Here is an 18,329-nt window from a genome sequence, read left to right as displayed (position 1 = left end):
ATAAAAGTTAGTAGACTCGTTGTTGTTTTTCTCTTTGCATTCCCCAATTTTAGTAGAACAAAATACAAATGTTTCGTTTTTTGCTTCATTGTACGAGTCATGTTTGTAGAACACGAGCATTCACTTAATTACACATGCACAACCAAAATTTGCACATAAATACGACATGGAATGAAATGCATATTATTATTTTGGAATTGTGTGAGTCAAGTGGAAAATTGAAATTGTGTCGGTGACGCTCTTGGTGTTTTGTGGTTATGAGAGATTTGAAGGTTAGAGTATATTGAAGAGAAAGTTGTATTACTTTACTTCTATTGAAATGATTCATTGCCGTCTAGAAAGACATTGTTTTGGTCTGATGGGTCCAAGAAGGAAAGACGAAAAGGGTTAAGACCTTACACTGAGAGATTTCCCCTCTGTAATACGCGGTTCATGGACTACCTAATATATGTCGATTTTTAGACCAAAGAATACTTTTGGCTCCTGTCCTTAGATCAGATATTCTTCTTAAAAAATCGGTCCGAAGAATCGGTTCTCTGATCTGTAGACCAAAATATGAATACAGACTTCGAATTTCTTCGATGGAGTTCCCTTTCTCATATAATTTCTATTGGGATCAGTCTCCAACAAGAATTAGATTTGAAAATTTTTTGCTGTTATTGTTACTGTGGTAAAGATTTTCGTATTACTAAGATAATTTTCGAACAACTGCTACCCAAAAATGCCAGAAAATACTTTTCACACATTTTTCAAGATTTTTTCTTCAAAAATTTTTCATACTCTCCCAACTCATCAGTGTCAGCGAAACACACCACCCACACAACTATTCCTCTACCCAGACCTTAGCCTCTTTTAATTAACGCACTTTTCTATTTTTCACGTACTCTGGTGGAAACGGTTGCTCTTTCAATTAATTCCAACACAGAAAAACAGAAAACCAAAATGAAAGCATATCTACAGGCGCACACGAGGTGCCAAAAGCTCGGTGGCATTAGAAATATTCGCTAAGTAATTAAATGCTAATTAAGGAGATGCATAGGCTCACAGAAGCATAACAACAGACACGCAGCAGTAATTTTTATCTATAAACAACTCATAGGATAAGGAGGTTGGGATCATGTGTAGAAGTTCACGTAAGTGAGGAAAGTTTTTAATTGTCATTCACTTGGGAGTGGCCAGAAACGATTCTTCTCCACATGATTCAAGCAGCTCACGACTTCCGGTTTTAGACCAAGTATCCTCTGGGTAGCTAACAAACATCCGTTTGAAGGCGAGCTAAAGTGAGAAGGCGAAGCCCGCTTCTGCGGTTGTGCATAGGGTTTGGGACCCACCACATAAAAACGAAGTACCAATGAAAAATCGAAAGCCTCGGATGAGACACCCCCCTTTTGATGACGACCCCTGTAAACGTTTTAAGGATAATGATTTAAGGGCATGGACATGGAATGTCCGGACCCTTAATTGGGAAGATGCCTCTGCCCAGCTGGTTGATGTCCTCATACGACTAAAGGCTGACATCACCGCCATCCAAGAAGTGCGATGGACGGGACAAGTACGGAAGAAGGTGGGTCCTTGTGACATCTACTACAGCGGCCATATAAAGGAGCGCAAATTTGGTGTTGGATTTGTGGTGGGAAAGAGACTCTGTCGCCGAGTCCTGGCATTCACCCCGGTGGATGAACGTCTAGCCACAATCCGCATTAAAGCTAGGTTCTTCAACATATCGCTTATTTGCGCTCACGCCCCAACGGAAGAGAAGGACGATGTGACCAAACATGCTTCTGCTGCCCCCGCCACGATGTCAAAGTCGTGCTTGGCGATTTTAATGCCAGGGTGGGTAAAGAAGGTGTATTTGGCACAACAGTCCTCCATGACGAAAAATCGCCAAACGGCCTGAGGCTGATCTACTTCGCTTGGGCCCGAAATATGGTCGTCTGTAGTACCAGATTCCAGCACAAGAAAGTACATCAAGCAACGTGGCTGTCTCCTGATCGAAACACGCGTAACCAAATCGATCATGTTATGATAGACGGAAGACATGTCTCCAGTGATTTAGACGTGCGTACGCTCCGAGGACCAAATATAGACTCGGACCATTATCTGGTTGCAGCGAAGATACGCACCCGCCTCTGTGCAGCAAAGAATGCCCGTCAACAAACACAAGGAAAGTTCGACGTCGAAAAGCTGCAATCGCAACGGACAGCCACGAAATACTCTACTCGACTTGCACTCCTGCTCTCTGATCTCTCAAAAGTAAGTAAGTAAAGTACAATTCCAGAAGATGGCGAACCCGATTCCCCAATCGATGACGATGGAGCAGATATTCCATTACCCGACCATGAAGAAATTCGAATAGGAATTACCCGCCTGAAGAACAACAAAGCGGCAGGAGCCGATAGATTACCGGCTGAGCTATTCAAATACGGCGGCGATGAACTGATCCTCCAGGGGAAGGATTGCTCGGAAAGTGAGTGTCCAGGAGCAATTTGAGGGTTTCCTCACTACTCAGTGTCCAATTTCCATTCACGTCCTTGAGGTATTCGGAGGACGTGGGTCTCTTTGCGAGAATGTGCCTAAATCTAGACGCTTCTTGACATCCCTCTACTTTTTCGCAGAAAGTTTTCCAGGACGACCTCTTAGCTCTCCTTATCTCGGACTTGTACACGGCAAGTCCCACCTTGTACAACGTCCAGTCATTAGCTGACCCGCTTCTACGAGCTTTCTTGAAAAGCCTTCTGACAGATGCCCTTATTTCAGAGAGCTCCAAAGTCCACCAGATCGGTCTCCCTCTGCCCTTCGGCTTCGTAAAGGGACACGAGCTCTCCAGGGCATAGTTGCACGCGGAGCTGAAGATTTCTACGTAATTCTCCACCGCTTTAGTTGTAAGCAAGGATTTCTCCTCCGGTGTTTCTTGGAGAGCAAAACGGAGCCTTTTGGAGTAAAGGTTCCAGTTTGTTTTCCTAAAGTTCCTATAATATTTGTTGGATGGACGTGTTTCGTCCGGACTAAACCCGATGCACCTATGATCAGAAAAGGAGTGGTCCTCTAGGACCTTCCAGTCTGAGATCAAAGGTGCAATCGAGTTAGAGACAAAGGTGAGATCGAGGACCTCCTCTCTACCCGCAGTTACAAAACTCTACCCGCAGTTAAAAAAGTCGGAAGAATCTTGAAAGAGAATTATTAAGTGGTAAATATCCTTTAGGTGCACACAAATTTAAAGAAACATGTAGAACTCTCTTTCACTTAAATCACCTCCTCTGATATACAACGTTAAAAATATGTTATACGCCTAAAAGCTACCTAACTAATAACTTAAATAATAAACCAAACATGAAACTTTCCAGCTGTGGAAGTAAAAAAGCAACTCACAGTTAGTTAATAATAAAATCACAGCAATTATATGGAATACAAACACACACACATACATGTGACTTGGAAAATCATAAGTTGTGCCCACATGTTTGCTACAGTTTTGTGTGTTTGTCAGTTTAAAAGGTGTCGATGAAAAAATCAAATTTACGCGTTTAGCTTAAATTACCCGAAAAACAAGCTGTCAATGAAATTGTTTGCTTCGTTTTATTTCTTAGCTATTTTGGCTTTGTTTACTTTTTATTCGGGAAAGGACCTCTCCGAGCCGTTCGATACCAAACGAGGTTTCAGACAAGGTGACTCGCTATCGTGCGACTTCTTTAACTTGATGCTGGAGAAAATTATAAGAGCTGCAGAGCTAAATAGAGAAGGTACAATCTTCTACAAGAGTGTACAGCTCCTGGCGTACGCCGATGATATTGATATCATCGGAAACAACACCCGCGCCGTTAGTTCTGCTTTTTCCCGCCTGGATAAGGAAGCGAAGCGAATGGGTCTGGTGGTGAACGAGGACAAGACGAAATATCTCCTGTCATCAAACAAACAGTCAGCGCATTCGCGTCTTGGCTCCCACGTCACTGTTGACAGTCATAACTTTGAAGTTGTAGATAATTTCGTATACCTAGGAACCAACATTAACACCGATAATAATGTCAGCCTTGAAATCCAACGCAGAATCACTCTTGCCAACAGGTGCTACTATGGACTGAGTAGGCAATTGAAAAGTAAAGTCCTCTCTCGACGAACAAAAACTAAACTCTACAAGTCCCTCATCATTCCCGTCCTACTTTATGGTGCAGAAGCGTGGACGGTGTCAACATCCGATGAGACGGCACTAGGAGTTTTCGAGAGAAAGGTTTTGCGGAAGATTTACGGTCCCTTAAACATTGGCAACGGCGAATACCGCAGAAGATGGAATGATGAGCTGTATGTGTTGTTCGACGACATAGACATAGTCCAGCGAATAAAAAGACAGCGGCTACGCTGGCTGGGTCATGTTGTTCGAATGGATGAAAGTGCCCCAGCTCTGAAAGTTTTCGATGCAGTACCCGCTGGTGGAAGCCGAGGAAGAGGGAGACCTCCACTCCGGTGGAAGGACCAGGTGGAGAAGGACCTGTCTTCACTTGGTATTACCAATTGGCGCCAAACCGCCAAAAGGAGAGATGCGTGGCGCACTGTTGTGGACTCGGCTATAACCGCGTAAGCGGTTTCTACGCCAGTTAAGAAGAAGAAGAAGAAGAAGAACTTTTTATTGCTGTTTTTTGATTCTTCCTTTATTATCTTTACTTGTCACTGAGCGGTCAGCTAAAATAAACAAGCATAATATTGGCGATGTTGAAACGTTATTTGACTTAAAATATTAGCTAACGGTATACAAGATGTATACACGCACACAAAATTTATTTGATAGCTGATATTGAAGACTGATTGACATGTCTGACTATCTATTTATTTTGCAAATTTTGTATTATTTTAATTTCCATGTTTATTACGAATTCTCTTTTACTCACTGTTGTTTTATCTGTTTTGTATATATTTTTGGTGTAATTCAATGTTGCTTGTAACTACAATTTGTATTTCGCATTCATTTCTGTGACTTGCATATTGATAGCATAAACGTGGCCGTAAGTCCCGACAGGCATTGTGCCAATTGTATACGAGTGACAATTTTCTATTTGTTTAGCATACATTTAGGCGTACCGGTTTTTGATTGCTTTGGTAGTCAACTGTAGTTGTTAATGCACAAAGTTATAATGCAATATGCGGCAATAAAGTTTTAAAAATGCACTTTCTCATTAATACAGACAGGTATATACATATGTTTTCAGCATATACATATATGCCATCTGGTAGCGCTTCATTATCCATAAAGATGCATTTAAAGCATTCATTTTCACTGTAGTAACGATCATATATGTATTTTTCTATCAATGCTCTTAGTTTTATATTTATGTGCGCTATTCATTTTTATTTTTAATACATTATTTATATTCAAGCAATATCTGGATTGCTTGTAGAATTGTTTTGCACTTCAGCGAGGCTGTGAGTAAACATGAAAGCGGGTAATTTTCTGAATATTAAAAAATTTAAAGATTGATTTAAAAAATAAGAATCAACAACAAAACTCAGTGAGAAACTTATTTTTTGTGAATTCTGAGAAATACTGCTTATTGCTTTACTTTTATTGGGGAACGATCCAAAATCAGAACATGTAAGGATGTAATTCTATTAAGGTAACACACAAATTTACCCATAAATTCGACATAAAGTTTAATAGAATAACGAAAATCAGCATATATAGTACTAGCTGTGCCCGCGGCTTCGTCCGTCCGGAATAGTGATTTTGGGCTTCGTCTTTATCTTCGTCAGCGTCAATTTCTGTTATCAAAGAACTTCTGCGTAAATTATATTTTTTGTTTTATTTTCTGGTGGCAGAAGAACATATTGATTTTCTCCGCAACCTGGTCTTGACAACGCGACATATAATTGGCCATGACGTGTTTAAATTTTTGCTCCTGCGATTTATTAATTGTAACGGCGAAAGATAGCTTAATGGGAAATTGAATTCTTTTAAAATTAAAAGGTATATCATTTGGGATCATCGGGATGCGAGGTATAAGTACTGTTTGACCAACTGCTGGACCAGTCAAAACGATTGCAACGATCACGTTATTGCGAAAGAATTTGACTTGAAGTCGGGTCCCGTTGCATAAATTAGGTGGTTTCAGATTTCTAAGAAAAATTATTGGGGTTCAAAGAATTTAGAAACTCCTGTGGGTAATGGACCACATCTTCTTGATCCATTACATTATCAATAGATGTGTATGTGACTATATCTCCTTCAAGTTTATTTGAAATTATGTCATTAATTTCGTCCACGCTACTGTTTCTCGCCGCCAATATTGCCCTTTGCCACATCCATTGGTGATCTTTATTTTCTATTTCGCTAATGTCAGGGTAAACTTTTAATATTAAATCCTCAATGTTACCTACTCTTACTCCTAAATCGCGGTCAATTCCAATTTTATTTTGAAAATGAGGTATTTTCCCGTCTCCTACTAAAAGTAATTTTGAAGGGAAAGTTATACTTCCTCCCCCCAAATGGGCTCTCATATTTGTCGATAATTTTAAAATATTTACTAACTTGATCCATTACATTATCAATAGATGTGTATGTGACTATATCTCCTTCAAGTTTATTTGAAATTATGTCATTAATTTCGTCCACGCTACTGTTTCTCGCCGCCAATATTGCCCTTTGCCACATCCATTGGTGATCTTTATTTTCTATTTCGCTAATGTCAGGGTAAACTTTTAATATTAAATCCTCAATGTTACCTACTCTTACTCCTAAATCGCGGTCAATTCCAATTTTATTTTGAAAATGAGGTATTTTCCCGTCTCCTACTAAAAGTAATTTTGAAGGGAAAGTTATACTTCCTCCCCCCAAATGGGCTCTCATATTTGTCGATAATTTTAAAATATTTACTAACTTCCATAATGGAGAACTTTTAAGGCAAGACTTTACAATGTCTGCTCTAGTACTATTACGGGTAAAGTTTGTCGAAAGTCCCCAGCAAACATAACAGTAATCCCACCCACATTTTATTACAGCTTCTAAGATCTCTAAGAGTTCTGTCTAGAGCTTCTACGTGAACTGTATGGATCATGGTACATTCGTCCTAGATTATTAAACTGACATCTTGTAAAACTTTTCCCAAAGGGCCATTTTTACGTATAGAGCACACGCTATCTTTCTCTAAAGAAACAGTTGGGGGCAGTTTAAAAGTTTAAAAGTGGAATGAGCTGTGCGTCCACCTGCTAATAAAGTTGCAACGATACTAGCTAGCTGTCCCTGAGACCTTACTTTTGCTAATATAAGATTAGTAATGAAGGTCTTGCCGGCCCCACCGGGAGCATCCAAAAAAAATTCTTCCTTCATTGAAACGAACACTTTTCAGAACACCATTATACGCTGTCACCTGGTCATTAATTAATCTTGGTTCATTTTGAATAATATACTCATTTAATTCATTTATATCATATGGTTTTCGCAATACTTCTAACGAGTCCAAAAGCGAATAATTTCTTTTTGATGCAGGAAATCAGTTAGGGATTTGCCGAAAATCTCATGAATTTTATCTTCAATTATGATTAGTCCATCATTGTATACATCATCATTATATGCTAATGTCATATCCTGATTCTCATTACGAAGTCTGTTTAATATATCTTCACATAAAGCATTACGAAATTTATTTCATAACTCAAAGGGGTTAAATAGTTGGCAAAATATAAGGATGATGGTAAATAATTCCCTTAATTATGTTGCTGACTCGGATATGACAGCATCGGACATGATATTTTGCCAATGTTCATCTCCCTCCAGAACACCTAATTCCTAGCAAGCGCCTTGATAAGTTTGGAAAATAATACCATTCACGGTCTTTAGATGTTCAAATGACACTGGACCGCGAACATATTGCAGTAACATCCTTAAATAAAAACATTCAGATTGAGTTGGATAAATGTTGTAAACACGGTCTAAAGTTGTGTCTTTTTTAAACCGGTCGCAGCGTGATGCTATATAGCCTTCCTCGATAAATGGACTATCCAACACAGAAATAATTATTCAATTCGAACCAGTAGTTTCGGAGATGAGCGCGTTCAAACCAACAAACAAACTCTTCAGCTTTATAATATTAGTATAGATATAGATTTGAGGGCTGAGGTAATTTCTTTCATTTTCACCAGTAAGGTACACTATATTCAATACTTAAATTTGCTAAGATATTTAACATATTAACCAATACATATATGCGAAATAAAGCGCACCGTATTCTTGGAAAACCTATAACTAGGTATATGGGAGCTAGGGGATGATATTTTTGAAAAAAAAAGCTAGGAGATGTTATGACCCCATTTTAATAATTTTTGGAACAGAGACACACTATTAGAAGAAAACAATTTCCTCTGAATTACATTAAATAATCTGAGCTATTTTCCCCCTTTTTCGGTTAAAATTTATCCTTAGGCGCTGAGTTCAACATGTTCGATATCTGGGGCCTTGAAAAGTTATAGTCCGTTTTCGACAATTTTTTCACAAGTGAAGCCAGAGATGATATCACAATATGTATAAAGTTTTATTCCGCTATCTTCATTGGTTCCTTATGTATACATTATAAAGTGAAGGAATAAGATGAAAATCAAAACTGAGTTATAAGGGAACCGATTTCGCCAATTTCCGTGTTATCAGGATGTCAAGAAAATATTATATACCGAATTTAATTGAAATCTGTCGAGTAGTTCCTGATATGTGGTTTTTGACCCATAAGTGAGCGATGCCACGCCTATTTTTCATTTTGTAAAAAAATCTGAGTGCAGCTTTCTTTTGCTATTTCTTCTGTAAAATTTAGTGTTTCTGACGTTTGACTTTGCCTCATAATTTTCCCACGTACATCAGTTTAGAGAAGGACATGAAGGACATGAAGCTATTGAGTCATTAGGGTTATACCTTTATAGGTTAGTACTTGGTTAGTATAATATAAAACTTTATTTTATATGCCGATATCTTGCTTACCACGTTACCATCGGGTTTCCGTAACGAAATGTTTCGGCTTAAATTTGGTTTTCAGCGAATATACATCGAAAGATGACACGAAAATCTTTCGCAGATTGATTATACCATATCTCTCTCCTAAAATATTAAAATTGTCAGCAAATAATTTGGGGAACATTCACGGATTAAGGCTTTCAACAGGTCTTTTCTGAACAATATTATTCTCCCAATAAGAGACGTGATGCAACCAAGAATCTTTGCTTGACTTCTGTATAATTTTTCCCATTTCTTCTAGTCCCTTGTTATTAAAGCAGCCTTCCTTGAACTGTCAGACTGCGTAAGTGAGAAATCAGTCAAATTTTACAGCTCGAAAACAAAACTTTACAGCTCACAAAAGTTTCTAGGTACATGTAGTATGTATGTAAGTCTCTTAAGAAACTTCTTTGCGATTGAAAATTAAATATCGCATGCTTTTAATTAATTGAAATGGAATTGTGCGCCCCAAAACATATTTTACCATATTCATTTTTTCGTAGAACGACGACATTTTCAAGACCCATCATGCTAATAAAGGACAGCATAACATAAGTTAACAATTTATTTCTGCTCCTACGAGGACGAGCTTGTCGCTGACTGGCAGACTTTTGCAGCAAAAGTCCCAAATACCATAAGCAACAAAGACAAGCTGATCCGCATACACACACTTGCAAACATAAATTTGCAGATTAATGCTAAGTATTTTCCTAAGTCTGGCTACACTGTTGTTGCTTTTGTTATTAGTGATGGTGCTGCTGCTACTAGCTCGACGTTTGCTTCACTTGGCATTGGTGCCAAATTAAAATTGTTCTAATTAGTTTGAAAAGTTTCTGCTACTGAAACTTATACCCTATTCAACTTGGTGTTATATTTAATTACAGGTAACCAAGCGTACATACTTGTACGGGAATGAACACAGTGTGACAACAAAAGCTTACCATCCTGACACCGAGTTAAAGGTGCACTAGCAAGTAAAGGCAACAACAACTGTTAAAGCTTACAGCAGCTTTTGAGTATAAGTTTATACAGAACATAACACCCCTGTTAGGAAAATTATTAATATTTGAGGAAAATAATAACGGGAGTTTTAATAGCTAATGAGTCGGCTTAAGTCACTTTGTTACCATATTGATTTGAATCGTTATTTAACCAGCAAATCATCTAAAATGTAAGTTTTGACATTTTTAATGTTAATATTACCGTAACTTAAACTTAACTTAGACTTAACATTATCGTAACTTTAAAATAACTTATAATTAACTTAAACACAAGTTAAATTATAGTTAACCGACTTAACTTAATCGTAATATAACTTAACTTAACCATAACTTAGACTTAACTTAACCGTAAACTTAGTATTTATTACTATAATTAAATTGTAATTCTCCTTAACCAATTACAGCACAACACAAGATCTTTTCATTCTAACCTAATAATAATAGCAATTTAACATTAGCGTAACTTAGACGTAACATTAAATATATTAAGTTGTTTAACGAGCTGTTAAATACAACAAAAGTGGTTCAATCAAAGATAGGTCATGAAAGATAAGCAGCTTGAATCAACTTATGCCGAAAAATATGTGCAATATAATATTGATTTTACTTAAACTTGGCCATAGCGTATAAGTATGGCATTTTAGACTTATTGAGTTCTATTTGTTATTTTCTGTATAATATAGTAAAACAATGCTTCAGTAGTTACTTACTTAACTTTAACGTCACATAACTTAACCGTAACGTAACTTAACTTATCCGTAACGTAACTATAACTGAACATAAAATATTTTAAAAATTTGCAAGTTTACACAAGCATAGAGATATTCCAACCCATAAAAATTCTAAAATTTCAATAATTTTTCCCCACAGTGTCGTATTTCTATTTAAAGTTATGTGCCATTTTTACGTAAACTCTTAATTGCTTATGTATGGCTATGTGTTTATTCTATTATAACTGATTACACTCACCTGTTTGTGTCAGTGATAAACTAAATGCACGTACATATACTTACAATATAATTATGCCACCCAAAACTTTTGTTATAACGGTGCGACTGCGAGTAGCGGTTGTCGCAATTAGTATGTTTGAATGTGCGTAGTTGACTCGGTCAAACTTTTCAATGAATATCAAAATAACCGAAAAGATTTCGTAAAAGACGGTAACATTTTTTTCTATTTTCAGGGCTAATGGCAGGTTAAATGCTGCACGACAAAGCGGAAGGAATGTCGTGATTACGGCAAAGTTGCTGTTGTTTGTTACAGGTGTTAGAGGAAGGTTCTTTGTTACAGGTGTTCAAACATTTTTCGTTTTGAGAGAGGATGCTGTAGAGGAATAATGTTGAAGTGGAATGTATAGAATTCGCTCCAAGTACTGTTATTTTGGCAGTAGTCTCCATTTTTGTCGAAAACAAACATTCGATATTCGATTTCATCTTGTTCTGATCGATCTCTAAATTGTAATTTGAAATTGTTGGCTGATTCTGCTGTTGGTGCTGCTTACTTAAAATATTCACTTTTTCAATCCTATTACAATATATAAGACTTTTTTTCAGTGAACTGTAAATCACTTTTGGGATAATTTATTGATAACCGATCCAATTAGGGTTCCGAGATTTCTTGGAATAGTTTTTTAAGATTATATTTTCAAATATAATTTAGGTACGATTGAAGCCTTTTACGTATTTAGAGTAAGTATTTGTTATATAGAAGATAAGTGGAAATGAATTCAATAGAAACAGAAGGTCCAGTAATTTAATGGATGTGATCATAGTGAATACCCTCCAAGTACCATCTGATGAATATGTACCAATTATCCTTCCTAACCTTCCAAAGACCTCTCAACTCTCGAAACCAAAATATCCAATCCTAGTGACACGATGTGAGATATATGAGATCAATGAATGAATATATCCAAATTATCACCATTGTAAAGGGCTTGAAAAGGTATTAAGAAAATTAATAGATTGTTCCTGTCTTAGGCTCTGATGTAGCCTATCTTGGAGACGCTCATTTGGAAGGCTAGAACATATTGTCTACTGTGTTATGACCCATTCTAGACTTAAAGCTTTCATTTTCAATAATTTCATTCTTAAATTCAGGGAACGCATTTCCCATTAATTACATCCAACAATATTTAAAAAAAAAACCATGTATCATAACACGAAGCATATTTATTAGGAAAGCGCATTAATAACGACTCCAAAGTACGTTATTCCTATACAATTAATTAACGTTTAAGCATTTTATCACAAATCCAACGCTTCTAACTAAAAATATTTATAGCTAAATAGAAAATAAAGCATTAGCATTGCATGCCACATATGTGTATAGACGAACTTTAAATTTAATCTTTACACACGTGTACACTCGTACGAACATACGAACTTTTCTTCTGCCGCCATTGTATTGTATTTTTGTTAAGCATCAGATTTCCGCCAAGTCTGATAAGGCTTTTGCTTTTAAGGTCACTCGTGTAGTGTAGTATAGTGTAAACGCCATTGTTTTCATCCGCATCGAATCACATCCTCCCGCTGTTCGCATAGCGTCACGACGCAAGGCAACAACACGCTTATAACAGACAGGAAGTGATTTTTTATCAGTTTTTATTGACGAGAATGCCTGGGATTCCCCAAAAAAGCCTTAGTAAAAGCCATTACCACAATCCTGGGAGGAGGAACAAATCCATAACTTCAAATAGTTAGCATTATCTTAAAAACGAGTTTGCTAGAATTTATATTTCAACAGTTCAACTTAAGTCCGTAAGCCTTAGGTCTTAAGGACTTAAGGACATCCAGACTAAATCCTGAGGTATGAAATCATATATTCTGTATACTCAAAACACGCAAGAGATTTAGTTTTCTGGACTTTATGAAATACCTTTGTCATTTCAGCCAACCGTAAATGAATGAACCCTCCTCAGATACCCTAAGCAACTCTGAAAGATCTAAAAAAATAATAAAAATAATTATTGAAGAAAGGCCAAACAAGGAACTGTTCTTGGATACCCTTACAGATGATATCCTGACCGACCAAGTTCTTAGTACCTTATAAGACGTTATTTCTGTCATCTCAAATTAGCAGCCTCAAACGTCCTCTATAGAGAAACCCTCTCTATCTATACCTTAACCCACTCACCCATACGGATACAAGTACAAGTGTTTATCTACATTGGCAACATTGACAAAAGACACGCTTCCACACGTGCAACACAATCGCATAGCCATACCTATAGCCATTCATATACAAGTTCGTAACTATATACAGTAATAGAGGCCACATAACCCCTACACCATAGGGACATAAAATAGTATAGTTCTTGTTGTTGTTATAGTGAGCTCATTCAGCGTGTACTCGTCTAACTAAAGTTGGGGACAATGTTGTGGCATTAGCGTAGGTGTAGGTCATACACCAACTCAACTATCCGCCTCACTAATCTGTTGTTCGCACAGTGATATATCTGTGACGTTGTAAATATTTAACAGTTAACGGTACTGTTTAATCCATGCACAGAGTCGTATTTAAGTAAGTACGTAGAAAAAAACAATAGTTTTGAGCTTAGCGTGAAGGCCAAGGTTGTGGGTGTATGCAAAGTTTCGTGAAAGTCATTACGAGTTGGCACGCAGTTACTCAAACCTCACGTAGGTACTCACGCCTCCAGCTGATGTGATATGTCGTGTGGCCGTCTAAACGATAAAACTTGAGAATTTATAAGAGTGTTATGGCTCCTGTGTGAGCATCTGAATTATGGAGTGCTAAACTTTAATTTTAAATTTTGTCACTTTCATTCCTCTAACATTGGAAGACTACTTCCATGTTACTCTCCCTCTTTTAGTTCGTTCCGATTTTCGTTTCACCTTTCGGTAACTTCTTCAATTCTACGTCCTTCACCTCGGCACATTTATGCACATCCCATTTGTGTACTATGTAAAGTTCCTATAATGTACCGTTATGTATTCGTGTTTTCCATCCAGTTTTCCTACATTCGTTCGCCTTTTTTTGCAATTTTTATTTGTCTCGCATGATCTCTTTAGTAGAGCAAACTTGTAGAGTAAATGTCACATGTTGCTTGTTTCGAACTTTCTGTCCGTTTTTCTTGTGCTATGTTTGTTTTGTTTCTTGTAGACCTCTGTCAATTCAGGAAAAGCGTAAAGGAAAAGAAAGAAAAAAGGATGGACATAGTAGTTTTTGTATCCCTGATTGGGTCTTATTATAATACTCCGTCACTTGTTGCGGATATATTAATTTAGAATGATCTATGTGCATAGATTAATATAACGTTAGAATTATGGTACCACTTCTCTTGGGTGCCTTTTTAATCCCGTTATCTTTTATTTCTCTAGATAGAGTTTATTGAGGGGTATTAAAACAGAACTTAGCTCCAATTATTCTCCTGATATGTAGTAAATTCTTCCAATTAACATCAGACATTGCCTTATATGGGTATCATTTCGAGTGATGCACTGAATGTGGTTCTGAATAAATAATTGTAAAAACAGGGATTTTATGGTAAAATCCGCCGTGCTATTTTAGATATAGTAAGCTAAGTGTAATAAACTGAAGTCCAAATGAATCTAATTACAATCTATGTAATTTTTTATCCTGCAATAAAATATCAAAACTCAACATATGCTGGATACCAACGATAATGAACTTCGCTGAATGAGTTCATGAAAGACTGGTCTTTATTTTTTGAAAGTATAATAATCTAAATTTTAACATTTAACTTTAAAATTTTGAATTTCGGGCACCAGCAAATATTGGAGTAAATGATTGGTGGACTTTACAAGAAACGAACAAATGAAATGCAAACCAAATGACAGCAAACGTCAAAACAAGTAAATATATACGGTGAATGGTGGAATAACAAGTGCATTACATGGATTTCGGCTTTATTAGTGACGATGAAATGTTGTTCGTAGTTCGGGATTCTATTTGATATATTTAGTTCGATTGTTATATTTGCAGAGAATAAAAAGATGTATAGTCTATGATGTTTTTCACACTTTGTCATTTAGTTTTAGATTATATTATGAATCATTTATATAATGAACCTAATATACAAAACGCTTTCCAGGATTTAGCAGATGTAAGTCTCTACATATTTATTATTTTGGATAACAATTAAAAAAAATATATATAAAATTTATCTTGTAAATGGTTGTGGTCTTTTTGATTACTATTTATTCAGGAACCTCGCTAATATTATTTAAGTGGTGTCGTATAAATTGTTTGTTCTATTTTTACCAGTAGAAATGTCCATGAAATCTTAAAATAACTTATTTAGTTGGTCATGTTAAAAATGATCAACGGGTTTCGTGGTTTGAACGATAATGGAACGGACACGAAATAAAATTACTACCGGTCTGTCAGGTATTAAGATAAGCTACCCTAAGTGAAAGTGTATGATTGTTATAAAATTGGGATTTTTTGACTGCTAATTACTTTACTTTAGTTGTTCCAACTATTTCCACATTTGTCTTTGGTTAAGCCAAACAATTTATTTCAGAAATCAAAATTATCAAATAAATTTTCTCCTAAACACTTCGGGACTTACTTCATTATACGTTTATATACACTAGTATGTATCGAAAAATCAGTATATGTACATGTCTCTACATAAATTCACGAACTACATTTATTTTATTGATGTGCAAGTTGTGCATTTTCGCCAATTTCTGCTCTTTCCATGCCCGTTAACTTCAGCTACACGCTGCAATGCCATTCACATTCAGCGACACACTTGGTTGCTCAGCTGTTTGTTTGCTTTGTTTGTTTACTATGCGTTATTATTGTTGTTGCGTCTTATATTTCGTTGCACAGTGATTTTTTCTGCTATTGTTTGCATTTATTGGCTTGTTGCGCTGTCCGACTTTGTATTTGTTGTTATTATGGTTTGTGTTGTTGTTGCTACTGCACTTACGCTCATAAATTTCAATTTATTTAGGCGTCTTACAAGAGCACCAGCTTGTTTCGAGTGTTTTTATTTTGCTTCCATTGTATGTTTGACTGTCTGTCTGTTTCCAGTCCGCTGCGAAATCGCTTTATTGTGGCCACTGGACTGACCATCAGTACATCAGCTGATAATGTTGATAACGCTGCAGATAAGCTTAATGATGGATGCTATTATGTGCATCAAATGCATTGTTAGAAATTTGTACTGTTATTCTTAGCATTTTATAAGTTGCCCAGTAAGCTTTCGAAAGCGAACTGAGAAACATTTAGTAATAAAGATCGGTATTGTGCTTTTACTTTTTAGACTTTTTTATGCAAAGATCATTATAAAAACCGCCCTTCCTCGTAGAATTTCTAGGTCTGACCTCTAAAAGTATTACTCTTTAAATATTTAGACATATAGATCCTAAGGAGACTACTAAATCAATCAAATGCAAGGAAATTATGAATTATTTATTCCACATTTTGACCTTCGGAGATACTTACTCTTCGGTCTTTTTGGTCAAGATTAAATGGGAAGGTGAATAAAAAATGCACAACCGTTGTTACTGGATGTTAAAAACGACTAAAGAATAATATTATAACTCACTAAACTAGAGCTTTATTGAAAACTAAATTCCCGAAATATGGAACCAATTAGCACAAAAAGTGGGTGAGATATGAGAGACAGAGAGGACTTTACCACAGATCCGATTTACAATAGCAGGAATGAATGATATTATTTTATGTTATGATACGATCTCATATACACCTACCGGATCACACAAGACACCCTGGTCAAAAACCATAAGTACATCAGATTCCTCCCAAATTTGAGCTAGATCTAGAAAAAACAGCTACATTACATGGGTATAGTATGCAGCAAATAGACGGAGTAAAGATGTGGTTACGAATACAAATACAGTTGATCTCCTTTTTGCACGGTTAACTGGGACAGAAAATTACTCGTGTAAAAAAAACCGTGCAAAAAATGTAAAATTTTTACATAAAACTCACTATTGGGACCAATTTAAGAAAAAATCGTGCAAAAAATGGAAAACGTGTAAAAAATATCTAATTTTGCATGAAAATCTATCTATTCGTACTGTGAGAATTTACACTGTTGTTGTTGTTATAGACTTTTCTGGTATTATATGTATGTATATGTACATATTACTGTTAGAAGGAGCAAACAACAACTATTATGGGAATGGCAAAAATATAATACATTTCAAAGTTCCGTCATTAATCGCTGTTTCTTCTTTTTTCTTACTTCTTCATACAGCTTCGATTATTTGTTAAAAAGTATAAAATGTATGATTTTCGAACCATAAAACCCTATAGCCTCGAGTTTATGGAAGTATCTATACAGATATTAGATAGAACTAAAATTTGTTTTTAAGGACAGGAATATATCTAGAATTTATATACAGTCTCTTATATATACTCTCTCCATGATACTCAAACACATAAATGTACATTCGTCTGCCATTTCATTAATATTCATCAGCTGATCACTGAATGGACCATGGTCATTGCGCGGCGACCAAAAGGCAAACGAGTGATCGAATGAATGGAGGCAGCGCCACACAAACAAAAAACAACAGCAAAGCAATTGAATGTAATGACGTAAAAGGCAAGTCTAAGTTGCTTACAAATGGAGCCACAAAAAAAGCGCTGACTGCGCTGCGCTAAATACAATTGGCCCCCAGTTGCACTCTCCGCAGCATTATTGTACTGCTGGAAGCTCAACATTGTTTGTCTAAGCAAAACAGTTGTTCTATTTGTTGTTGTTGTTATGTTTGTTAATTATTGTTGATCTTACAATAGTTTGCGTCATTGTTTTTTTGCTGTTGTGATTGTTGTTGTTGATGTGTTTTTTTTTTAATATTTTTTACTTTCCTTATTACAGTGCTTCTTCTCGAGCGTGTGGGCACTTCTTTATCTTTTTGCATTTTTGCATTCAAATTTCAAAAATAAAAAAATAATTTTTCTATTCACAGTGAAAACGCTACTGACTAATATTAAGCGCTGTATTCGATTGCTGTGGTTTGTGGTAATAAAGCGTGGAAATTGCAAAATAATATTGAAAATTCTGTTATTGTATTGCGAGATATTGAAGCGTTAACGCTGCACAATGGAAAATCCACTAAATTTTTACTTTTGTTGTGGTCATAATGTGCTGATTAGCGTTCTACTCATTGGAAAGAGAATAATTTTGCAAAATATACAAGGACATCAAAAATAACGATATAACAATATATTTATTTAATAAGATTGGTTTAGTAGAGTAATATTTTCGACCTTCGGTCGGTGGATCAAAAATAAACAATTACAATTTAATCCATCCCACATATCTCAACGTAGAATATTATGGGCATCAGAAATTTGTTAAGACGATTGAGCTTAATACTAGTACTTAAAACACTCAGGTG

Source organism: Zeugodacus cucurbitae, chromosome 6, assembly GCF_028554725.1.
Source record: "Zeugodacus cucurbitae isolate PBARC_wt_2022May chromosome 6, idZeuCucr1.2, whole genome shotgun sequence".
NCBI classification, from domain to species: Eukaryota; Metazoa; Arthropoda; class Insecta; order Diptera; family Tephritidae; genus Zeugodacus; species Zeugodacus cucurbitae.
The sequence above is the reverse complement of the archived record's forward strand: the minus strand, read 5'-3'. Positions refer to the sequence as shown.